This window comes from Mytilus californianus, unplaced genomic scaffold, assembly GCF_021869535.1.
Source record: "Mytilus californianus isolate M0D057914Y unplaced genomic scaffold, xbMytCali1.0.p SCAF_7, whole genome shotgun sequence".
NCBI lineage: Eukaryota > Metazoa > Mollusca > Bivalvia > Mytilida > Mytilidae > Mytilus > Mytilus californianus.
In genome coordinates, this window is record NW_026262723.1 from 7,901,159 (window position 1) to 7,928,233 (window position 27,075).

At 32.1% G+C, this 27,075-nt stretch overlaps 1 protein-coding gene and 1 long non-coding RNA gene across 7 annotated transcripts in view; one reads left to right on the forward strand and one right to left on the reverse strand.

Moving 5' to 3' along the window:
- Nucleotides 1-27,075, reverse strand: part of LOC127708985 (coadhesin-like) — a 152,936-nt gene that overhangs the window by 90,213 nt on the left and 35,648 nt on the right. The gene's annotated exons all lie outside the window — the stretch shown is intronic.
- On the forward strand, nucleotides 18,314-24,108 carry LOC127708995 (uncharacterized). Its single transcript, XR_007985454.1, has 3 exons — nucleotides 18,314-18,768; nucleotides 21,539-21,626; nucleotides 22,628-24,108. It is a non-coding gene; the product is annotated as an uncharacterized LOC127708995 (long non-coding RNA).

Below are 27,075 nucleotides of genomic sequence, written 5' to 3' on the forward strand. Positions count from 1 at the left end.
CATAAAGAGCTGTTCATACTGATCATGAAAGGAGCATATGGAAAAATTGGTCGTTGATGGAATATGTTCGTCGTTGTTCTGCGGTTTGCATGTTGTGTCGACTATTAAATTATTTGTCTGTGCGTTTCTCTGTGATGAATGTTCTTGCGTGTGTTTGTGCTGTATTTCTGTCACGTAGTGTTGTCATTTTAGCGATTTTTTTTTTAAATTGTCATAAAGCGGGAGGTTTGACTAGCCATTAAACCAGGTTCAACCCACCATTTTTTTCTTAAAATGTCCTGTTCCAATATGGCAGTTGTTATCGAATAGTACGTTTCTATGTATGTTGGCGTTTGGTTTTGTTGCACTTCAATGTTCATGTTATTCCCTTGTTTTCCTCTTATAGTTGATGTGTTATCCTCGGTTTTAGTTTGTAACCCGGATTTTTTTCCCTCAATCGATTTACGACTTTTGAACACCGGTATACTACTGTTGCCTTTATTTATGCTGCACATGTGCATAAGCACGACGTGCAAAAATTGTACCCTGATTTTCAAAGTCCCTGGATCCTCGATATCTTTTTAAATATAATTTTTCCAAAAAATGAAAGACTTCAAATATAATTTTATATTATATTACTAATATCTAACCACAAAAACGTCAATTAAACAGCAAATTGATGGCTATAATGACTTTTATTTATTTATTTATTTATTCTGCTTTTATATTAATTTTATTATCGTTTGAATCATCATATGAATTGTTATTATTATATAATAACCATAGTGTTATTATTAAAGTAAATTAGATATGGTGTTTCAGTGTAGACGAAGAAAGAATGAACAGTCTCCGGGACAAGTTTGCACTTCCGCTGAGTGCAAAAGTTGTCACCTTAATTTTTGGAGTTAAGTCAAAATGAAGTTGATAACTTGGTTGGTATTGGTTCCCTGATATTTGTCCTAAAAAATTTTGGCTCTAGCACCACTGTTGAAAAAGTTATGCCCCTTTTTTCAACAATTTCCTCAGAGGAAAAGTAGTTTTCCTCAAGAGAAATCAAATTTCCCTGAAGGAAAAAGATTTTTCCTTAAGGGAAATTGTATATTCCTCAAGGGAAAAAGATTTCCCTTAGGGAATTTGCTGCATTAATATTTCCTTTGAGGAAATTCTATTTCCTGTGAGGAAATTTGCGGCTTCAAATTTTCCTTTGAGGAAATTCTATTTCCTCTGAGGAAATTTGAGGCTTCAAATTTTCCTCTGAGGAAATACTTTTTCCTGTGAGGAAATTTGCAGCTTCAAATTTTCCTTTGAGGAAATACTTTTTCCTGTGAGGAATTTTTGTCAACAGCAATTTCCTGTGAGGAAATTTTTGACAAACACTTTTCCTTGAGGGAAAATTCAAGACCACAAATTTCCTCTAAGGAAAACATTGTTCTCCAAATTTCCTCTATGGAAATTTCTCTCATTCAATTTTCCTCTATGAAAATTTCATAACAGTAAAAACAGTATGAATATAATTTTTCCTGAGACTGAATAATTGATACAAAAGATAATTAAAACTTTAATAAAATGTTCACTGATGAGTAACATGACATACAAAAACAATAGGCTAGCTGTTTGAGACAATACAATAATAAGCAAAACGCTATGAATATCATACTATTTGTGATGTTATTAATATTGTGCTCATATTTGCGGATTAAATAAAATAACCACTTTTCATGTTAATTTAACTTTTCTGCTGCGTACAATTATTCAATCCCCTACAAAACAGTTCAGTGCATAAATAATTCCATCCACCAGACATCTTCCTTCAATTGGTAGAGAATACATTTTTGCAATTTGTTCTTCAAACATCTTCCTCTATATAGTTGATATGACAGAGCTATGTACATGAATGGATAAAGCAGGTGTTTATTTCGACAAAAAAATACTTTTTTTTCTACATTTCTCCCTAATCCTTCAGTGTAGGTTGTTGCAATTACACAATTGTGTTCTTGTGCATCTATAATTGTACTCCATTTTGTTTACAGCCATTTTGTAGAAATTTCCTATTTTCTTTTTCCAGGTAAGCACACATTTCATTTCACATTAATCCAATTAGCACACAATGTAGAAAAGTATTAAAGGGAAAATTCGCGATTTTTTACTTATCATCTTATTATGTTCATAATACCATTAAAAACATATTCACCAAGTTTTATCTGGATATGAAAACTAATAAAGAAGAAAATTGGGAATTATTAATTCTATTTATTCAAACTTCCTGACTTATGTGACGTAGTTTAAGTCTTTTTGCATGCCGGGAGTGGATTAATCTCATTTAAAGTCTTGTTCGTTAATCATCTAATAACGCGATTTAAAGCGCATCAACGACTTTTGGTGTAGCTATTAACCAACTAACAATTCAGAAAGAAAAGTGATTAGCCGTGCATTTTTTTTAAATTAAAATTTACGATTTATATATTTAGGGTTTCTGATATGATTATAGTAATAAAAGCAAATCATGCAATAGATTTTTTTTATGATTTTTTTTTCGACGGATATTTTGAACAACATATATAACTGATAGTATAATAGAAATTCACGTTTGTATTCTCCCCTATTACTTCAGTCGAGGATTTGTCTTACTATACAAATCCTTGCATCAGTCTAGTACTGTGTAAATACAATGCATGTGTATTATGCTGACACCACCTGGTAAAGGCGTGGTTAAATTCACGGTAATTAAAAGATTAGCATTATGTAATGTTAATCCTTTGATCTTCACTAGAGTGGTGTTTGTCCTCAAGGGTTCACCGTTGCAGGTATGAGACAGATTTTTTTAATTATTAAGGGAGGAATATAGTGGCAAAATACCTTAATCGCCGTTACATATATATTTTTTTAACATTTTGCATTTGCTCAGTTTTTAAATAAATAGGTGAGTATTTTGTTGTAACATCGAAATTCTGAATCACTTTTAATAAAATAATTATATAAATATTATAAATGGCACACGAAAACGAGCGTATATATCAAAACAGTACTATTTTAAATTATCATCGGTAACCTTGAATATTTAAATGTGCAGAGAAAATTATCAGTTACAAAAATATAGTTTTGTCGTCCAAAGCGATCTTCATTTACCTAATCAGGAATGCCCTTATTAAAATATTATAAATCTCACAACGTATTTATATAATTCTTAAGCTATTTGACCAACGATGTTTAAAAAAATAACAGAATCAATCTAACGTCAACTTTCCTTTTTTAAATGGAGACAGAACGTCGAAATCAATTTTCAATGTGCTTGATATCTTGTACCTTTGTAAGACTTATCATTCATTCATAAACCCACTCTAAACCAGAGACATATATACGTCTGTTTAAACTGACAAGAAAACTCCTAAAGCGGACAAGCAGTATATTCTGTAAATTTCTGAGATTTAATACAAAGAAATAAAAAAAATCCCGAAATGAATTTGATCCTGGAAAATATTCACATCCTCATTCGGTCTGAAAAAAAGATACGAATTTGGTATACAGAACATGCAGAAGTGTGAATGTTATAAAACCTAATTGTTATATCAGAAACCATTATAAATATGAACATGTATACGTAAGACCTCATGGGACGTCACCTAACCACACAGTATATCTTACAATGTGTATATTCCTGCAAAAATAAAAATAAAATAAGAAAAAAGAAAGAGATGAACGGTAAGTCACATCAGATTCAGATATTTATATAGTTGCTTGTCGTTAAATAGAGATCTAGTGTATACATGTCTCTGCGTTAACTTATAAAAATAACAGGAAATAATAAATTTGAAATATATTTATGATGAATACTTTGCAACTGCGACACCCCTTTTTATCACAGCGTACATGCATGCATTTAAATGACTGTCCGTTATGCCATTTAGAATGACAATCGTACGTACAATCCTATAGTTCATGGTGAGTCCTTTTCTATCAGATATGCGACTTTTCGTATTTATATTACCGGTACTGTCATTTAATATCTAATGCATAAGTGCAATATTAAGAGTGGTTAAATCCCCTACAAGCTAACTAAATAAATAAATCAACCCTCTAGCTGACCAGACGTTAATACAACTACCATCAGTCTATCCGGAGTGAAGTTTCTTTATTTCTTCAAATAGGCTTTTGGGGATCATTAGTGCACGTCCAGTGGCATATATATATAACATGCATGTCGGACCAGGAAAATGTGATGATGACGAATTTCTTAAACTGTTCGAAATAATCTTATTGAAATATAAATCTGTGATTTTACTATGTCTATAGCTTCGATGAACCAAAGAAAGTTAGATATCGACCTGTATTTAAATCAGATTGGTTCTGGATGTTTCTCTCGTATATTCAATATACTTGTATGATATTAGTTCTATATTGCGACTATCCATAGTTCCGTATTAAACCTTCCATCTAGGCGTATAAACCAATAATCGACAAGTGCCGTACATTTTGTTAAATCAATATTTGTATGTTTCAAAGTGTCCATAATTATTGACGACGGGTAAATATACTTACATTTTCCCCAATTTACCCTTGGAAAATGTGTTAATAGATTTTTATTTCATCAAATTTTTTTTTTCTATTATTTAAACTTTCATAAATATCATTCTTTACACCAAAAATGTTATTTATAAACAAGCGTATGAGTTTAGCAATGACTAGTATATCACTATCGGATACGCTATACAAAGTTGTATATTACACCTGATAGATTCAAAATGGAAGTTACATGTTATCGGCCGTGTACACTGATCAATACCCCCAGAAAAGAAGTGATGCACGAACTTGTTTTATGTAATTGTGTAATAACAGTTTTAAAGCCCGACAGGAAATCGCTTGAATACCTGTACGTGTCACCTCACAATACCTCTGGGAACAATTCCTTTAGCCATTCTGGTGATCAGGTAAGGGAAGGTCCGAATTTATTTTAAAAAGTTTATTACATAAAACAATTATGAACAAACTAGATTTTCAAAAACAATTTTACACGGAACACTTATTTATAACTTTGACTTTTTAACTAATTTCAATTTATTGTTTTAAATACTTCGTAAACAAAACAGTTTCAAAACGACAGACCACACTATTAGTACTAGTTATTTAAAAAATAATATATATAAAATTACATTTTCCGTATCAAGTTAGTTAGGAAAGGTTGCACAACCATGTCTATCATAATCTTTTTTGTGACCCGGGAAACTGCTTTCCTTGTCGGATAAAACAACCGTACGCTTGACAAGATATCGACACTCAATTACGGCTACGTAAGGTTACTGCTTGTTTTGGTCCTTTGTGGTTTATAGATATATCGTGGTCAATATTCGGGGAGGATGTCAAAATGGCCGCATGCGGAGAATTGATACTCTAAATTTAAAATCGATGGTGATCTCTTAACTTGCAGAATAAAACTTTAATATCTATGAATTTGTGCTTTTTTATACATAATGAACAGAATATGAATTTTTCATTTTTTTGCGAAGTTTCCCTTTAACCTTAAGTTTCCTCTTCTGTATTGATCTGTTGATGATCATGAAAACCAAGAAGTCTCTGCACCTATAAATACACAAAATATAAATTGAGAAAAAAACAACAATATGAAATAAGCTTATTTTATCATGTTTAATATGAACATTTTGAGAAACTTAAATTTGATATTCCTACTAATCATGATTATGAGTTCTGTTATTTCAGTGCTTTGTGTCCACGACTTAATATCAGTCGTTTTAGTGCCTTGCAGTGATAATGAGTTGAGCCACTTTCAACAGTTTTTACAGTTTGTTCATATGTTGTGCTATTTGAACCACTGTCCTAGATTATGGTTAGGTGGAGTGCTCACAGACATGATTGTTTTCTCATTATCGAAGGCCGTCATTGGTCTTTAATTGCTTGCATCCACTTCATTGAACTCTGGTGGATAGATAACTCATTTACCATACCACATCTTCTTACTTTTATAATAGTCATCATTCAAGGGCAATCACTTTTATTATATAGAAGTGGTCTTAACATTTAGGCCTTGTTGTCTTCTGTTTATCTTGTTTTGCCAATCATTTCTACTGTACAGTTGTAATTGTTTATATTTTTCTTTATCTTCTATATTTCTTGCCCTAAACTTAAAAAAGGTAAAAACTATAATTTAATGACAGTCACTATAACTATTATGATACATCAGTATGTGTTTTTCTATATACCATGATATAAAAAAGAATGAAATATTTGTGCTATTTCATTTCACAGACTATTTGCCAGTCAACAGTTTCAAAGACATAACCACGGTCAATAGTTTAACAAACAAACATTCCTGTACTTTGTCATCGTGTTCATACTAATTTTTCAATGGACAACAATGACGTGATTAACTATTTTTCTATGATTTGTGTGCTTGACAACATTAAACTCTGAAATATTGTTAACAGTATAATCTGTATGTGTCTGTTGTCAAAATTTCAAATTAATATATAACTTACAGAAGCAATTAAAACAAGAGGCTCACAAAATGAATGTGGTGTAACAACTTAAAAATTTCTAATTTACCTATTCAAACTGTATCATTATTATTTGCTTTTATATATAAATCAGAAATAACCAATTTAAAATGGAAAATTTTAAAGAAAACAAAAGGAAAAAAAGGAAAAAAAATCCCCCCAAATTTTTTGAACCCCCTTATGATTCATCACCCCCAAACTCAATCCCAGCCTTCCCTATGTGGTACGGTACCTTGCAGTACAATTCCAGAGGGACCCATACACTTGAACACAAAGTTATTGTCTGGAAACAAGAAAAATGCTTGTTTTTTGGCCCCTTTTTGGCCCCAAATTCCTAAACTTTTAGGGCAATTACCCCCAAACTCAATCCCAGCTTTCCCCCTGTGATATGGAACCTTGTAGTACAATTTCATAAAGATCCATACACTTACACACAAATTATTGTCCTAAAACTAGCAAAATGCTTGTTTTTTGCCCCTTTATCCTAAAATTTTGAGGCAATTACCCCCAAAATCAATCCCAGCCTTCCCTTTGTGGTATGGTACCTTGCAGTACAATTTCAGAGAGATCCATACACTTGAACACAAGTTATTGTCTGGAAACTAGAAAAATGCTTATTTTTGGCCCCTTATTCCTAAACATTTTGGGCAATTACCCCCAAAATCAATTCCAGCTTTCCCCTTTGTGATATGGAACCTTGTAGTACAATTTCAGAAAGATCCATACACTTACACACAAGTTATTGTCATGAAACTAGAAAAATGCTTGTTTTTTACCCCTTTTTTTTGGCCCCTAATTCCTAAAATTTTGAGGCAATTACCCCCAAAATCAATCCCAGCATTCCCTTTGTGATATGGAATCTTGTGGTACAATGTCAGAGAGATCCATACACTAACACACAAGTTATGTCCGGAAGTTACAAAAATGCTTATTTTTGGCCCCTAATTCCTTAACTGTTGGTACCATAACCCCCAAAATCAATCCCAACCTTCCTTTTGTGGTATTGAACCTTAAGGTAAAATTTCATCGAGATCCATTAACTTCAACTTAAGTTTGAGTGTGAAAACCAATGTGTCTTTGGACGACTATGATGCCGCCAACGTCAACGTCATACCAATATTTTGACCACAAAATAAAAACTGCAGTTTCCTTAAAATTACCAATCTAGTGGCAGCAACCCAACAATTTATTGTTAGATTCATCTGAAAATTTACTGGCTGATAGAACTTGACATAATGAACAATTTTACCTCACATAAGATTTGCTCTAAATGCTTTAGTGTTTGAGATATAATCCAAAAACTGCATTTTACCCCTATGTTCTATTTTTAGACATTGCAGCCATGTTTATTGATGAAACAGAAAATAAAACACAAGCTTTATTCTAAATACCCTAAGGATCATTCAGCCTCAGTTTGGTTGGAATTGGTTTAGTAGTTTCAGAGGAGAAGATTTTTTAAAGTTAGAAAACATGATAAACAAATTGTGTAAAATTGTCGTTAAAGTGCAATAACTCCTTAAGAGGTCCATTGACAATTTTGGTTATAGAAACTTATCTGTAGATCTTACTTTGCTGAACATTTTTGCTGTTTACAGTTTATCTTTATCATGAATAATATTAAAGATAATAACCAAAAACTGCAAATATTTCTTGAAATTACCAATTAAGTGACAGCAACCCAACAATCATGACAATGGGTTATTACATTCATCAGAAAATTTCAGGGCTGATAGAACTTTGAATACCTAATGAATAATTAACTCTGTGTCAGATTTGCTCTAAATGCTTTGGGTTTTGAGATAAAAGCCAAAAACTGCATTTACCCCTATCATGCCTATGTTCATATTTAGCCATGACAACCATGTAACAAAACACAAACTTTATTGTAAATACCCTAAAGATCATTCAGCCTAAGTTTGGTAGGAATTGGTTCAGTAGAGAAGAAGATGTATGAAATAGTTTACACCCGACGGACGCCAATGGTTGACGAAAAACAACGACAGACGACGACGGACGCCAAGTGATGGCAAAATCGCACTGTTCCTTCGGAACGATGAGCAAAAAGGCAAATTTAAAAAATTGCGCTGGCTCTATCCAAAAGAGATTTTAACAGTGTAGTGTACTACTTTTGGGACAGGACATATTAACATAATAGAAAAATCTATAAGCTATAACTCAAAATATGGACAATTTTATGTTTAAAGGGTCTTTAATTTAGTTTGACAACTTCACAGACATACTAATATTTGACCTTTTCAAACTATACCAAATCACTACTTAGGCCCCAAAAAATATATGTCTGTTTAAGGTTACATACTTTAAAAAAAAGGCTAGGTAGGTCGGTATTTCCATTTTATTTTATTTTTTCATTTTATTTTTTGCGACATGATTTTGAGTCATGCCGTTTCGTCTTGTCGTGGTCTGAGTTGATCCTTGGCCAATTTTACCCGTTATTTTAATGATTGGATTATTTCCCTTGGTTATTGGTTGGGAAAAAAATGGCGGCAAAGTGTTTATTTCATCACATGAGTCACGAATTTCCTTATAACAGCTGTCATATTCACGATTGTGAACATTGGGATGTATCAGGCAATTGATTTATATTATTGGCAACACAAACTTCATTTTTGACACGAGTTCAGTTAATTTTTGCTTTTACGACGGAAATAAAATGACTTAGGGTCGGCGCTCAAAAGGACGGTCGGTCGGGTAACCGTAAACAGACATATATTTTTGTTTGGCCTTAAGGATGTTCGCTACTCCGTTTCAAAATAACAAGCTTTTTAAAAGAATATGAATAAAGGAACTAAAAAAACAGAAAAAATGAAGGGTCCGTGTGCTTGTTTTTAAGATATAAGCCATTAAAAATTTGGCGGGAAGTGATTCTCTCTAGATTTTTCATACACTTAACACTGGCACCTTTTTCTTTCAAAAGCTATGGAAAAATAACAAGGATTTTATAAGATTTTCAAATATGGCTTTTTAAACTATGTAATAAAAATATGAAAAGAAAAATAGGGGTTTGTGGGCAAAATTTTTTAATGGCACTGCATGGATAAAACCAGAGGATTCCGAATATCTGGTAAAAATGTCATTCATCCGCAATAAATTTGGAAGGAGTATGAAAATAGTTTGCAAGTTATACACTATATCCACACTAGAGACCTAATAGAGTAGAAATACTAATTTTAATCAAACTTGGCATGAACTAAGATTAGAGAATTATAAGACAGTTTACCTAGTTTCATGGCAATAGCATATATACATTAAAGACTATAAGTTTGAACTTTGGGTGTTAATTTTTTGCCGTTTAAAGTTTAACGTTTAACTATCAAAATTTGGGCCTACATAATTTAAATATTGCAAAAAATTGCTTTTTAAATGTCTTTATAACTATTTATATATAATTGTGTATGTCACATGTATGTACATAATGTATTTTAATGTAAAGCAGCTCAATACTCATTTGCTGTCTCAGATTTATTTCAATTCTTCAAAAGTCGAATTTATATGAGCCTATGCCTAAAATTAAGAGATTTCAAAATTAAGGGGGGGGGGGCGGCTAATATAAAAATTCTTCATGTATATTTAAAAAATTATTTGTATTTCAAAAGGAAAGAAAGTTACTTATCTGCTTATAGCATACCACATGAGTAGAACTATTAGGCCATGGAAGACTGAATAACATTTAAGGTCAATATATAGGCAGGAACACATTTTTACATGTATATGAAAAGGCATACACATAAGCTAGAGGAAATAAAAAAGTGTTTCTTTTTGGTAATTTGTAGGCTAAGGTGACATCATACAAGAAGTATGAGTGATTCTCAAACTAAAATAAAATAATTTCATCCCCCTACTTCATTGTACTTACTTTTTATGCATAAAAAATACAAATAAATAAATTTTAAAGTAATACATGGTCCACACTAGGAAATCTTTTTGTAAAAAATGAAAATCAACGGATGATAACTGTGTACTTGGACTAACAATTAAGATTTCACATGCTGAAATGTCTCGTCAGTCCAATCTCAATCAGTGAAATAAACTATTGTTTGGTTTTTTTTTAAAGTCATATGGAAGTAGTCCAAATAATTATGACGCATTGCAAGGCTTTTTTTTCTCTCTCTGACGCCGTAGGAAGGAGAAGTGAGTTGACATAACATGTATGTTATCATGCAAAATCAACAGTAATGAGTATACCTTTGATTGTCATCGTCACTGCAAATGGATCATTATTACTAGGGGGAATGGAACCAATAAATTGATCGGATCCGATATGAAGTTCCCAGTAACGGAGAACCTCTAACTTTGAGGTAATATTATTAGTGTCGGTGGTCTCACAAATGAATCAGGGTGAATTGCAGGTACATTAATTAGCAGAGAATAGACAATTATCAACTTGTTATTCATTATCTCGCAGTTATTTACGGTTAATTAGCTGTATATATCCCAAAACAGGTGCTCGGAGCTAGTACTAGTCTATGACTTTTAAGTAACAATTATATTTATATTCACAATCAGTGGCGGATCGAAGGGGGATGGGATCCGGGGGTTTGATTCCCCTTTTTGTGAACGATCATTGCATTTAATCAGAGACATATATGTCTCTGATTTAATGGAGACATATATTTCAGTGGCGGACCCAGAACTTTTTGTAAGGGGGGGCTGACTGATCTAAGGGGGGCCCGCTCCAGTCATGCGGGTACGTCTATACACTGCTCAGGACCTCCTGAGTGCACTCAGGACCCTTTATAGGCATCGTATTTGCACACAGGATGGCTGTATATTTTCGTTACACGCTACTTATTTAAGAGTTAAATTTTGGTAGAATTTGAAATCGAAATTGATAGATATGTCAATTCTTATAAAATAATGAGAGCACGTGTCACTGATTACACAACTACTGAGCCGTGAATTATTCAATCAACAAAATTGATTGGATTATCTTTATTTTTGTTTATGAATTGTGTTGTAAGAACAGTGTTACGTTTAAAATTAATAACACGATGTTTTAAGTTTTAAGGGATTGTTTAATGTAGTTAAATTTAAATTATGCATAGTAAATTTTACGTTTATGGAGAAAAAATTTAAAAAAAAAAACATTTCTATGGATACCTATGGATCTTCAGAACGCTGGCACTGTTGTACCATTATATTCTGCTCTACTTCATCATTGTTGTATTTAATTTTATTTAAATTATCATATTTGGGTATTATTCGATGTACTTTTTCAGTTTATTTTTCATGATGACGGTTAAATTATTTTTTTGTGGTCTGCAGTTCATGCATAAAGAAAATAAAAAAAAAAAGTTGTGTTTTATAGTTGCCGTTTTTCTGTAACAAGTTCGATTTTTTCTTCGGGATTTTTTTTTCTCTCTCTCCAAATCAACTTAATAAACAAAAACAATGTTTGCTGAATATCAAATTTTATTGAATTTGTATATCTTTATTCTGAATAAACCATATACATATGTATAGAGAAGACAATTATGTACAATATTTACAATGACAATATTTAGATGAATTTATTTATATGATTTGCTAAGTCTAATATCTTGGCTGCGTACATGCTGTCCTTGGTCTTTTTCTTTGGTTTGGCTTACGAGCAAGTTTCTGGGGTTTTGGCACTTCAAAATATGTGCACGAAGACTAAGTCGTGGTTTGAACGGATTTCGTGTCAACCAACAGTCTCCGAAATAGTCTTTCTCGCTGTTCTTTTGTTTTCGAAAACCAGCATTGAAATGATACATCATGTTTTCTGTACGGACCGAAATATTCATAATTTTTTTTACAGTAAAATACCAAAATATGATAAATGGCGAGAGTTCAATATACGATAGCACTTATTTAGGACAGTAAACTGACAAAAATAAACATGGGAAGAACTGAGAAACAAAATTAAATATTTTTTTCTTTTGTTTTACAATGAAAAAATCAATTTTTGAATTTAGTTTAGAATCATTCTACAATCTTCCTTACAAAATGTTTAGAAATAATACCCAAATATGACAATTTTCAGAAAACGGAGACAAATTCATTTTTTTCAGAATTTATTTACACATTGAAATTCGTTCTAGGCTTGTATTACTGGATGGACAAGAACGATTTAAATGAGAAATAAAATCTTACTAAATGCTGATTTGTTAAACATTCGTATTACTCAGAAATAAAATTTAGACATTTTCTTTTCACTGTTTTACAACAAATCATTCTTCAGAATTTATTTTAACATTAAAACTGCTCAAGGAATCTTAATACTGGACAAGAACGAGCTCAATGTAAAACCAAATCTTACTACATGAAATTGTTTAGAAATAATCGCCACATTTTGCAATAATTTATATCTGCATTTTTTAACGATTTCAAATGAAATGAATTGAATTAAAATTTCCCAACAATATGTAGATTTCTTATATTTCTCAAATGGCTTCAATTATTACAAACAAAACGAAAAGTTTATTTAACATTTTTTTTCTAAAACAATATATCTTCATTGTTCTTTATTTTTCAAAAGACATCTTGGTTTTGTTTGTTTGCCAAGCTTACTTGGATGAGGTTAGTACCATTACTTATCACTTCTAATTATTAAAGATCAAACGACATAATCAACATGATAATTGATATTCAATATAATCACCGGTCATGCCTGACATATTTCATAAATACGGCGCGTGCCAATGAAAAGTTAAATAACTTCTTAAATATTAAATTGATTTTATCAAAACAAAAATTATAAGATGGAAAATTAAATTGTCTATCGAATGCATACCTTCACTACTCACTAAAACAACTATTTCATGTCCTGAGTGCACTTTGTATGTCCTGAGTGCACTCAGGAGGTCCTGAGCGGTGTTTAGACGTACCGCAGTCATGCTTCAGTGATTCACTATATAATCAACCAAATTTTTCCCACCAAAGGGGGGGGGGGGGCCTCTGCCTATGTATTAAGACCCCCTTTATCCTGGCTAGAATCGCCCCTGATATTACATGTAAATCAAGTCCCGGGTTAATTACTGTTAGCATAATAGCATAACGGTAATCACAAAGAGTGTGGTAATTTTAAAAAGGACGAGGATTTATAAATAAACAATTCTTGAAGAGGGGGAGAGTGCACTTCACGGTGATCGAAAAAAAAGTGCCTTGCATGTTATTTTCATCATCTTGTCTGAAACAGTCTGAATAATGAGCTTCAAGGCGAAGCGCGAAAATAAGTCATGTGAAATACTAACGTTGTACGGACAAACCCTTAAATCCCTCAATGTTATGTCAAATGAATTATAGCGAGGAAAAGTAAATTTAATTTAATATCAAAACTAAATATTTGTTATATTTCGCTCCTGATTTCTCAAGAAATCATAGAATCAATCAATGTATAAATTTCAATTATGCATGTCGGTGTGAGATCCATTTCATGAGACCAAGGATTTCTATAAAATCCTTGATGGGACCCTTTATATATATATATGTCTCTGATACAGTTTTCTATTTTCCCCGGAAAAAATTTAAAAAATATATAATCTTTTGGGAAATAATCCGATTTTGTTGAATTATTTCCTTTCATAATTATGATAAATCCTTTTAGTTCTTCAATTTTAAATTAAAATAAATATTTCATTTTGATCTAACGACAAACTTTTTAAATTGTAGTGGCATGGTCAGTCAACTGATTAGTTGCATGGCTGATTACCAGTTTACTGGTGACCCAGTAATTTTCCATATGACAGTGGCGTGTACCCTTGGGGTGTGTATAACTTATTTTGAATACCTTAATTTTCTGGGGAACATCCTGTCCACGTGTTATACTTAGTATATATTGCAACAGATGACATTAAACAAATTTTCTTTGTAGCATCGGTGTCCATTTCATGTTCAACCACTCAAAATTTTCACAAAAAAGATAATATAATAAAATCATTAAAAAAAAAGATTAAAAAAACACTAGCAAATAAACTTCGCAATGAGTAAACGGGGATTTGTGTTTTAAAGGGCTTATTTCCAGTGAATATATTTTATACTAGATAACTAGACCTGAGATAACTTTTTTTTTGTAATATATATTTTATTATTTTCATATCATTCTCAAATCTCGATCATCTTAAATAAAGATGTATAAAAAATAATTTTGTTATAACTCATAAATATATGGTTAATCATAATTGTTACAAATTATAAAATGGTAAGTCAATGCCCGATGTGCCGCCGTCTGTTGCAAAACAACGATTTAATCTTTTAAATGAAAGACGTGCACTGCCTTCATCGGAATAGAGGAAAGTCTACCTAGTGTACATTAAATAGTATCCGTTTGTTATGATGAAAAAAAAGAGATCATCATAAACTTTTTAGCAGACCTTCTCGTGTAAAAAAAAACAAACTTTTAACTGAATTAAACAAAAAATTATCAAACAAAACTCATTAGAAAACTCATAGTAACATTTTGTTTAGACCTGAGATAACTTATAGTAAGATTATTTATATAGAACAATAAAAAAAAAATGTCCAATCTGATACACGTACCTATAATCTGGGACTATTATACTAACTATTTTTTTAGTATAATAGTCCCAGCTATAATGTACAAAATTTTGAACAGCTTCAAATATATGGCCTTAACATTGGTAATGTATCATATTTGTATCAGTTATTGCTGAACGTGTAACCAAATTAAAATGAAGAAATAGGCTCGAAACCGCATTTTTTAAAGATATTTTTTTCAATCCCAAAATAGATAATTTTAATGTGCGTATTGTTATGCGTTTACTTTTCTACATTGGCTAGAGGTATAGGGGGAGGGTTGAGATCTCATAAACATGTTTAACCCCGCCGCATTTTTGCGTCTGTCCCAAGTCAGGAGCCTCTAGCCTTTGTTAGTCTTGTATTATTTTTAATTTTAGTTTCTTGTGTACAATTTGGAGTTTAGTATGGCGTTCATTATCACTGAACTAGTATATATATTTGTTTAGGGGCCAGCTGAAGGACGCCTCCGGGTGCGGGAATTTCTCGCTGCATTGAAGACCTGTTGGTGGCCTTCTGCTGTTGTCTGTTCTGTGGTCGGGTTGTTGTCTCTTTGACACATTCCCCATTTCCATTCTCAATTTTATTTTAAGAGATATGCAGATTAATTAAAGTCCCGATGAGAAGATTCACTTTCTTTTCTACCGAAGTAAATATATTAACAAAGATTTAGGATATCAATAAATTATTAAATTCATCAATTTATTAAATTTGAACATGTGAACCAAACAACGAAAAAAAATAAACGGGAAATTGGCTATACCTTTTTGAAGCCATGTATGTACCAGCCATTTTAACTTATTGTTTTCTTAACCTTTAAAGAATACATTTTAAAATGAACTACTTTATTTATAGTAGTTCAAGAAAAATATATATATATATTAAAAAGTTTTAAATTTTGTCCATGCTGTGCATAAAATAGGGAAAAATAATAAGGCTGAAAATGCACCAAATATTTATATTCAATATGAATATTCACATTTTGTCTATTACAACAATTTTTGAACAACTTGTTGTTGTAATAGACAAAATGTGAGTATTCATATTGAATATAAATATTTGGTGCATTTTCAGTCTTATTTTTTTTCCTACATATATTATATGGCCTTCCAAATACCGTTTCGATCCCTAACATCACTGAAGAGACATTAAATGTCGAAATCCGGATATGGTGTACAAATTTTTGCACCTCATGTTTGCGGTATACCATCTTTTCCGTAAGTTTATTGTTTTCTGTTTGGTATTTAATTAATATGTAAGATCCATTTTTTACATCTGGTGATCAATTTATTTGGTAATAGCCAATGGCAGTCAGCAGGGTTTAAGAACATCAGTTGTTCGACCTGTTAGTCAAATGCGTTTTGTTAAAATATACTTTTTCACTTTTTGGTCTTTTGGAAAATGTTGTTTATGCTGTATTTAGACCCCTCTACCAAGAAATTTGTTTTACATGCACACGTATAAAAATTGCGGTTTTTATCCAACGCAATCATAGGTTTGAACGTTGTTTTCAATTTAGACGTGTATATATATTAGATAACTTTTTCCTTTATATTCAATGGAACAAGAAGCGAATTCGTTAGCGAACTAGAGTAACTATAGAAATAGCGTCGTTACAGGTCTTCTTCTGACCGGCAATAAATCCTTAGCAGTAATGATAGTGGAACGTCCATTGGGTTGTGCTCAGACACGTCCGAATGGGGACGCTGAATCCTTGCAGCAACTCTTCAAGTGGACTATAAGTAGCCTGGTATTAGGCCAATTTTCTGTCCATCCTTTTTCGTTGGCAGTCGAAATTTTCCGACCGTATCACGGGCGGTCTCAATTACAAGACCTACATGTACCTATCATATATTATTCGGTACGTCAGACACACCCGACATTAATCAACCAAAAACTCAATATTTTACAGTAGGGAATGAATATCTCCAGATGAAGATTACATTATGACGTATGTTTTTTTTTAAAGACCAACAAATCGATTTTTATCACCAAATTTGTCTTTGCTGAGATTAACACTAAAAAAGTATAACAAAACGTAACGATTGAAAACTCACAGTTCAGTTTTTAAGATATTTTTTTCTTTGGAAACTAACAGACTAATTTTCAAAAAGTTTTTTTCTTGAACCATTATTTATGAAAACGAATTGTAAACAAAAGTTATTCTCAAATATTAATAATGATCAATGATTGTAAAGAAAAAAATCCATCATAGTAGTTTGTTAATTTACTGGCTCCATGGTGTTAAACATGTCACCTTTCTTTTACAAATAACTGATTAAAAATATGAAGCCTTTACTGTAAAATAAATCATTCTAATAAAAATAAATTCATCCAGATTTTTCTCTCATAACCTTTCAACAGTTATTGTAAACTAATTTATTCGAACTATAATAGTCCTATGACTTGCTGTCCGTTTACCAATATTTATACTTTATAAAATGTTTTCATATTCATTGATCATTAACTTCATGTTTTGCGAATACTTATAAGGGGGTAATTATTATAGTCAGTAATAGCTAACAATTTATCTAAAGAAAACGAGATGCTATATTCAAATTCTGAGATATGAATCTAGTTCTTTAAAAAAAAATTCTCCACAACAAAAATTCTACACTTTCATTTATCTGGGTCTTTTTGTCTCCGCTTCGAAGCCGCCATCCCGTACCAGACATATTTATTCGTTTGGCAATATACAATCATGTAAGCAATATACAACAGGCAGTAGATCTGAATTTGTAAATTGTTATTTTGGATTTTACCTGATTAGGACGTGTCTCGTTGGATTTTCTAATAAACTTACACACACATAATCTGACTTTTAATCGTAATGTTATGAGATCTATAAGAACATAGAGCTACTGTATAGGCCTAGTTGCATGCAAGTCTTTACAAATTATATATTTTGGTATGCTATAGTTGTTTTTATAGACTATTTGTCATTTGGCCTTTTTTTGTTGTTGTTTTTTTAGTTTTTGACATGGCGTTGACTCGGGTTTGATATATTATGCATCTTTTGTGCTGTATTTTAACAATTATTTACAAGCATGCTGCATGTTTACACATACATCACTATACCGCATCTAAATATAGCTTTATTGTAAAAAAAATAAGGAGATGTAGTATGATTGGTGATGAGACAACTATCAACCAGAATTTAAAATACCTTATATAAGCAATTGTGACTTACTTTCTTTACTCAGAGTGATCGTAAATTAATCAGATAAGCTGGAGGAGGGGTGGGGGCTTCATATAGACCCATATTAAATGAAAAGAAATTAGCATTAGCTTTTTGTGATAAATATAATTATAATAAACTCACAGTAACAGAAATAGCTCTTGAAAGCTCTGTCAGATCCCGGCACTTTTAACTGTTTTTTGACACGTGCTAAAAAATGCAGCACCTGGTTACAAGGGCTTATTTGACAAATTATCATCTTTCGTAATCTAAGTTATAAAATCTAAATTTTAAGTGATCTAAAATGTTCATGACTAACGAGTATTTTCACTTGTACGATTTTTCTGTGAAATGAGTCTAAGAGTATATACATGTATATCAGGATACTGACTGCATAGTAAAATATTTATGTACCATTAGTTGCGACTCATTTTGGTCTTTTAAGTAAGTTTCCTTCCCCTGCATTACTTGATCGCTTTTGTAAAAAATAAACAGCACAACTCGCACAACAACAACAGCACTCGACGTCAGTATTGTACCATAAAAATGAAAAAAATATTCAAAAAGAAGGCTCATAAAATTCAAATATTGGTAAGCACACACACTAACTTGTCACTACAGACATGATCTTTTTGTTAATGTGCCAAACTCGTTTCGTCCACAGGACGATGTCGATGGTGGGGAAAACCTAGTCCAAATAATTATGACGTCTTGCAAGGCTATTTAGGCGTCCCAGAAAAAAAAATAGTCTTGCCAGACGTCATAATTATTTGGACTAGGGAAAAACCAACAAATCATTAGTTCCCCAAATGAGTATCCTAGTTTAAAGTTTTTTTTTTAATATATACATGATTTAGCTATTTCATATTGGAATGGCACATATTCATGAAAAATCAACAAATGATCTGAAAGTCGGAAAGATGAATATAGTCCTCTGACTTCACAAACTTGGAAACAGTTGTGATGTTGCTTCGCTGAGCTATAGATAACCGTACGACCATCAACAATGACCAAAATTCATACCATATAGACAGGTGTTTGAGGACAGGAGTCGAGATTCACGTTGATAGTAAACATGCATATTAAGAGTAAAAGTATGGTATATTAGTATGTATATGGTACAAATAAGTGATATATATTGAAAAATCTAAGATTTATGATAATAAGGGGGAGGGACTATGGGCGGGGCTCAAAACAGGATCCTGTCCTCAAGCACCTATGCATATAGAAAGCTGTAAATATAATAAAAGGCCTAGAAATGACAAATGTAAAACAAATCAACAAGAAGCCTTACATTTATAATTGAATTTAAAATAGAATTGAAAATAGAAATGGGGAATGTGTCTGAGAGACAACAACCTGCCCAAAGAGCAGATGAGTCGGTCACCAATGTGACTTCAATGCAGCGAGAAAATCCCACAGCCTGAGGCGTGCTTCAGCTGGCTCCTTAACAAAAATGTATACTAGTTCAGTGATAATGGACGTCATACTAAACTCCAAAATATATAAAAGAAACTAAAATTAAATATCATACAAAACTGACAAATGCCACAAATAGGCTCCTGACTTGGGACAGGTGCAAAAATATGGTGGGGTTAAAAGCCTATATACTGTAAATTTCAGAAATTGTTGCATGCATTTATTAATATTGCCAATTAACATAATCATGATAATTTCCCTTTCTATTTAAAAAAAAAAAATTCTGATTTAAGTTTTTATTGTATATTGAGACTTTGGATAGTCTCAAGAATGCTTTCACCAATTTTTATGAAACTTTGGTGAATTGATTTTAAATATTGACATAAACTCCCTTTACATTTTTATGACCCATAGTCATGTGATAGTGGGTCAACCCTTGACCGTCTGTCCGTCTGTCCCAAAGTCATTGGTTTTTGTTCTCTAATTTAGTTTGCCTCAACCAAATGTTATAAAACTTTTACAAAAGCTTATTACCACAATACTCAGATCAAGTGTGAATTTTGGTGGTGTCAGTGTTGCCATTCTAGAGTTATGCCCCTTTACAAATGGAAAAATTGCTGAATTTTTGGTTTCCGGCTCTCTATCTTTAACTTTAGTTTGCCTCAAACAAATGTTATGAAACTTGCACACAATGCTTATTACCACAAAAAACAGTTTGAATTTTGATGGTGTCACTTTTACTGACTCAGTCTGTTCTAGAGTTATGTCCTTTACAGGTGGAAAAAATGATGAATTTTACGTTTCCGTCCTCTAAATTAAGTTTGCCTCAACCAAATTTTATTAAACTTTAACGCAATACTTTTTATCACAAAATCAGATCAAGTTATAATTTTAGTAGTATAAATTTTACCGTTCTTCAGTTATCTTCCTTTATAACTTTATATGATATGCAAGCCGGAGTATCATCCCCTATTTATTTTTATATAAGATGCAGAGTTATGGAATTTTAGTTGTTGGAAAATTGTTTAAAATTGTCCATTTTCACACTTTGGAAGGTTTTAGAATTGTATTTGTTCAAAAATCACGGCCTTAAACTTACAAAATGTATATACACTTGCAATATCCCTTAAAATGGAGCCAAATTATTTTCATGTTTTGTTTCAATGAATACCACTCTGTGTGCATGTCCTCTTTTAGCTCATCTGGCTCGAAAGGCCAAGTGAGCTTTTCTCATCACTTGGCGTCCGTCGTCGTCCGTTTCCGTTGTTAACTTTTTACATTTTGAACTTCTAGAGAACCACTGAATTCCTTATGAGGTGCTGACCAAGAGTTGTTACTTTGTTGCCAATCTATCATCCAAAATGGCCGGCAGCGGGGGACTTAGTTTAAGATAGGACCCTATAGGTAATACATACAAATGTCTTCTTTAAGAGAACCGCTGAATGGAATGAAACCAAACATAGCATGAATGTTCCTTATGAGGTGTTGACCAAGTGTTGTTACTCTGTAGCTGATGCATCATCAAAGACGGCCGACAGCGGAGTAGGACAATATTAAACCAAATATGGCCTCAATCATTATTAAAGTATCTGTTATGATTTTTATCTTTTTTATATGATTTCAAAAACCCAAATAGAGTCAGGTGAGCCACACAGGCTCTTTAGAGCCTGTAGTTTTGTTTTTTGTAGGTGGGGGGGGGGGGTGGGGGGGGGGGGGGGGTCTTAGTTGCACAGTGCTCAGAGTTTTTCTATAATGTAGTTGATCATTAAAATTCATTTAAAGCATAAACCCAAGCTAAAAGGGCAACAAGCTTATCAAGCACTCATGGTACAGCTTTTTATTAAACACGTACATTTGTATTGATATATAATACATTAAACAGCAAAATAATTATTGATGCAAGATGTCATTAAATAATAATTTTTACTCTTTTTATGTGTAGGACAAGAACTATAGAAGATGCAGAGAAATTATAAACAGCAGAAATGATAGGCAATTTAAAATTTGCAGAAGTCAACAAAACCTAAATGGTAAGTAAACTCATCATAGATACCAGGATTAAATTTTGTATTTACGCCAGACGCGCGTTTCGTCTACAAAACACTCATCAGTGATGCTCGATAAGACTCATAAGGCCACTTTTATAAAGTTATTGCCCTTGAAAGATGATTATCATGATTATTATAAAAATAAAAAGATGTGGCATATTAAATATGAAAACTATTGATCATTGCTCTAAGAAAGCAATTATAGGCCAGTGACGGCCTTCAATAATGAGAAAGTCCATACCCTATTGTCAAAGTAGTCAGCTATAAAAGGCCCTCAGACGAAAAATTGAAATAATCCCAACTGTAGAACTAATTGCCTAGTTTATAACAAAACAAATTAAAAAAAAATAAATATGACAGATATGAAACAACTACAACCACTAAATTTGAGTGTCAGAATAAACTACAGGCTCCGAACTTGGAACAGGCACAATCAGAATATGGCAAGGTTATATAAAAATAAGAAGATGTGGCATGATTGCCAATAAGACAACTCTTCACCAGACAACAAATGACATACCGGTAGATTTCCTGCAAAAAAATAAACAGTCCGAACAAAGCAGGAAATGTATACCTTTCTCTTAATCGAAAAGACACAAAGATCTGTTAGTACTCACAGCTACTGACAGCTAGTTAAAAATCAATAAAAACTAATACATGTAATAAAAAAATCAGGTTTGTGAGCACTCAACCCTACCTTAACCTTGGACAGTGGTTTAACAGCTCAACATATAAAGAACAAACTGTAAAAATAACCGTTGCAATTGCCTCAACTCGAAAGATTGATAAAATGCACAAAATCAACTACCGGGGTAATATAAAAACCCATAGACAAAAAGCACGGAATTAAGAGAACTCACAAGTCATGCAAGAAAGAAATGAAATATTCTTAAAATGTTCATAAACATGACAAAATAAGCTTTTTTATTGCTGTTTCTCTCTCCATTTATAACATTTTATTTGTTTATTTTGTGTATTTATAGGTGATCAGACATCTTGGTTTTCATGATCAATAGGTCAATACTGAAGAGGAAACTGAAATTTGATATCTATCTACATGGTGCGCTAATTGGATTAATGTGAAATGGAATGTGTGCTTTCCTGCAAAAAAGAAATAGGAAATTTCATCATAATCACATGATAATGGCTATAAACAAAATGGAGTTCTATCATAGAAGCAGAAAAACACAATTGTATAAATGCAACAACATATTATATATATTCGTTGAAAGAAGGGAGAAATGAAGAAAAAAATAGTATTTTGTTGTTGAAAGGAACACCAGCTTTATCCACTCATTTACATCGCTCCCTCATATCAAATATACTGAAGAAGATCTTCGAAGAACAAATTGCAAAAATGTTTTCTCTAAGAATTGAAGGAAATTGTTTAGTGAATGGAATAATTTATGTTATGAACTTTTACGTAGTGAATTGAATAACTGTACACAGCAGCTGAAACAGAGGAAAATTAAAATTTACAAGAAAAGTGTTTATTTTATTATTTAATTTGCAAATATGAACGCATTCTTAAGAACTCCACAAATGGTATGACATTCAAATTGGTTGCTTATTAATGTATACAATTGAAACAATAACAAAGAAAACAGAATACTTTGCTTCAAAAAATATTTTAAAAATCAAAGTTAAAGTCATATAAAGTATGTACAATACCTTGACCTAAACAGTCAGACTCACTATATTGTTTTTGTATGTCATGATAATTTTGAGTCATAAATTTATTAAAGTTTAAATATCATTTGTATCATTTATTAAGTCTTGTAAACATTATGTTCATACTGTTTGTATAGTGAAGAAATTTACAATGAGTAAAAATAGGGGAAAGCATTTCCTACAGGGAAAGTTGATGTACAGAAATTTCCTTAGAGGAAATTTGGAGAACAATGTTTTCCTTAGAGGAAATTTGTGGTATTGAATTTTCCCTCAAGGAAAAGTGTTTGTTAAATATTTCCTCAAAGGAAATTGCAGTTGACAAAATTTCCTCACAGGAAAAAGTATTTCCTCCAAGGAAAATTTGAAGCTGCAAATTTCCTCAGAGGAAAATTCGAAGCCTCAAATTTCCTCAGAGGAAATAAAATTTCCTCAAAGGAAAATTTGAAGCCGCAAATTTCCTCACAGGAAATAGAATTTCCTCAAAGGAAATATTAATGCAGCAAATTCCCTAAGGGAAATCTTTTTCCCTTGAGGAAAATACAATTTCCCTTAAGGAAAAATCTTTTTCCTTTAGGGAAATTTGATTTCCCTTGAGGAAAACTACTTTTCCTCTGAGGAAATTGTTGAAAAAAGGGGCATAACTTTTTCAACAGTGGTGCTAGAGCCAAAATTTTTTAGGACAAATATCAGGGAACCAATACCAACCAAGTTATCAACTTCATTTTGACTTAACTCCAAAAATTAAGGTGACAACTTTTGCACTCAGCGGAAGTGCAAACTTGTCCCGGAGACTGTTAATGCCTTCAAATAGATAATATAACTTAGAATTGTCCATCCTTATTAGAACAGCTTTGATTTACAGTCTAAGACGTATTCTAGGATGGTCTTATGATATTTCTAAAATCAGTCATAATAAGTGTCTTAGGACATGTCTTACGATACTTTCGAAAAAGAAGTCCCCTGCTGGTTAAATAAGGTTAATGGTTTTCAATGTCATTTATAAGGGAATTTCGAATATTGTTACTAATTTAACAATAAATGGCAACACAACGTTATAAATTAAATGCGTCCGAGGCGCTTTTCTGAATTTATCTTTATAAGGAACGCCCAGAGTTGAATATTTGAAAGCCAAGGATGTATAATGAAACATTTGAGGGGCCAAATAACCAAAATGCACCTACAAAATAGCCAAATCAATTTAAGGTCAACTTTGCCTGAGGGAGTTGAAACCGTAATTTCTATATATTTTCAAAATGTACAAACGGAAAATTTTAGAAAGGTTTGTTATAAATCACGCCAGTACCGAAGTAATCAGTCTAACTGTTGAGCTGATGATACCCACAGGAACTGATAGTCTACCAGCAGAGGTATCGACCCTGTGCTGTGAAAAAAAAGAAGAAAACAACACGTTATAAATTTCATGCGTACGACGCACTTTTCTGGATTTACTTTCTTCTGGAACCCCAATAGCAGAATATTTGAAAGTCAAGGATGTATAAGAAACGAAAAAGTTGAAGAACTATAGGTGCTCCTCGTCATTTAATATTGTAACAACTTTACAAATACTGTGTACTCTTGGAATTTTCTTGTATCAACATATTTCGATTATTAAGTTGTAGTCACTTATACGGGACTTAGTTTAAACTTGACAACTATTCTTAAGTAGTCTTCCAACGTACTTTAATTTGTAAGTTTCCTACAAAGATGAAGTTTTGAAAGTTTTTCAAAAGTGATTTTATATATTTTTCTTTAACAATATATTTAATTGTTTTGTCCCCCCTATTTTTTTCGTAAGGTTTATCAGAATCAACATGTTCTTCTTCATCAATATTTAACTCTGTTTTGTGGAGGTATACATGTACTATGTATGTATTTCGACTTCAAGCATCGACTATTTTTTTTCTGAAATAAAAGCATCTTTAACAAGAGAATGTAAGTATATTATTATTGTTTTGATTATGCAGGCTTTTTTTTATCTATTTTTCCTGGTTTTATGTAGTTAAATAATTTTCGTTGAATTGTTTTTCCTGGAACTTTTCTTTACACACATGTACGTAAACAGGTTGTACGTAACTGTTGGTATTCAACTGATCGATAGAGTGGAGGTTTGATATAAAAAAACAACCGCTACTACATGTTGATGTGCCGGACTCATAAATTAATATGAATCATTTGTTTTGCTACTTATAAACAAGTCACAGGATATAGTTTGTCCTACCAGGGTGCGAAATCGATGAAAATAGATCGGTAATTGGCAAATAAACTTTTGATATGTAAAAGATACCAAACTCATCAATGACGCTCGAATCATATAGTTAAAAGGCCAAGAGCATTGAGGATCCAATATTCCGAGGTTGCCAAATACGGCTAAGGTAATCTATTCCTAGTCTAGAAAATTCTTATTTCGAACAATTTTATGTTTTGAAAACAGTTTGTTTGTAAATATGACCATATCAATGATATCACACAGAAGTGCTAACTACTGGGCTGGTGATACCCTCGGAGCGGAAACCTCCACCAGGAGTGACATCGACCCAGTGGTTGTGAATATAAAACTGTACTGTAGTCCCAGTCTTCCGGTTTATTATTAGTTGAAATTTAGCTTTGCAGTAGATTTGAGTTACTGTGATTACTCATAGACCGGTACTTTGTGTCTTTTATCTTTTTTATCGTTTTGACGATCTGATAAGACAAGTCTTTTCGAATTGATTTTTACAGTTCTTGTGTTGTATTGTTACATCACTATCACAGTTAAAGGTTAGGGTTGAGCTCTTAAAACATATTTAACCCCGCCTCAATCAGTATTTATATGTCCATAGTCAGGAGCATGACTTCTAGAGGTTTCGTTGCTTGTTTGCCATACTTGATTTTTGTTTATTGTTGTATTATCAATCAGACCGTGAGTTTTATTTATTGAATTGTTTCACATTTTGTGTAACGTATCATTTTATACCTTACTATATGATATGAGTTTTGCTAATTGTTGAAAGTCATACGGTGACCTGTAGTTATTCACATCTTTGTCCTTTGGTCTTTTGGACAGTTCTTTCATTGGCAATCATATCACATCTCTGCATTTGTATATACTGACTTTGTTTCCATACGATAATATTTATTCTAATTATGTCTTTCAAAATGCAAACAAGTTTGCACTTAATTCAAATTATACAGGAAGTACTTGTCGCTTGGCAACTAATAAAGCGATCTCACTAAAGTCGGTTTGATGCAAAAATGAAAATCTGTCAATTATGCAGTCAATCTATAATGTTATTTATGGTTCCCTCGCTCCATAGATGTGTCCATTACAATATTGCCTCATTTGTTTTCAAAACTAGGGGTGCAATAGTTACTTAAAAATCTACGATAACACTACATCAAAAATGACAGACTGAGGAATATAATATCATGCTCTTTGGAAGGATAATCAACTCGAGCTCTACTTTCTGTCGGTGGTCTGGTAAGAAGTATCAAAATAGAAAGTAGCACAGATTAAGTCTACGACAAACGTAACATATTATATATGCATTAAAGCCGTTCGCCTAATTCCGTAAACAATGGTAATAACAATGCGAATACTAGTATTGAACGTCCATATAATAACCGTTGTATTTTTCCAGTTAATATGTTTTAAAGACAATTTTATGAATGAATTTGTATCTGATTATACGATTAAAAGCAATTTTGCGATAATTTACGTTCGGACCGATTGTGAGCTGTGCGTATAGTTGATTCATTGCCATTTATTCATTTATTTATGTGT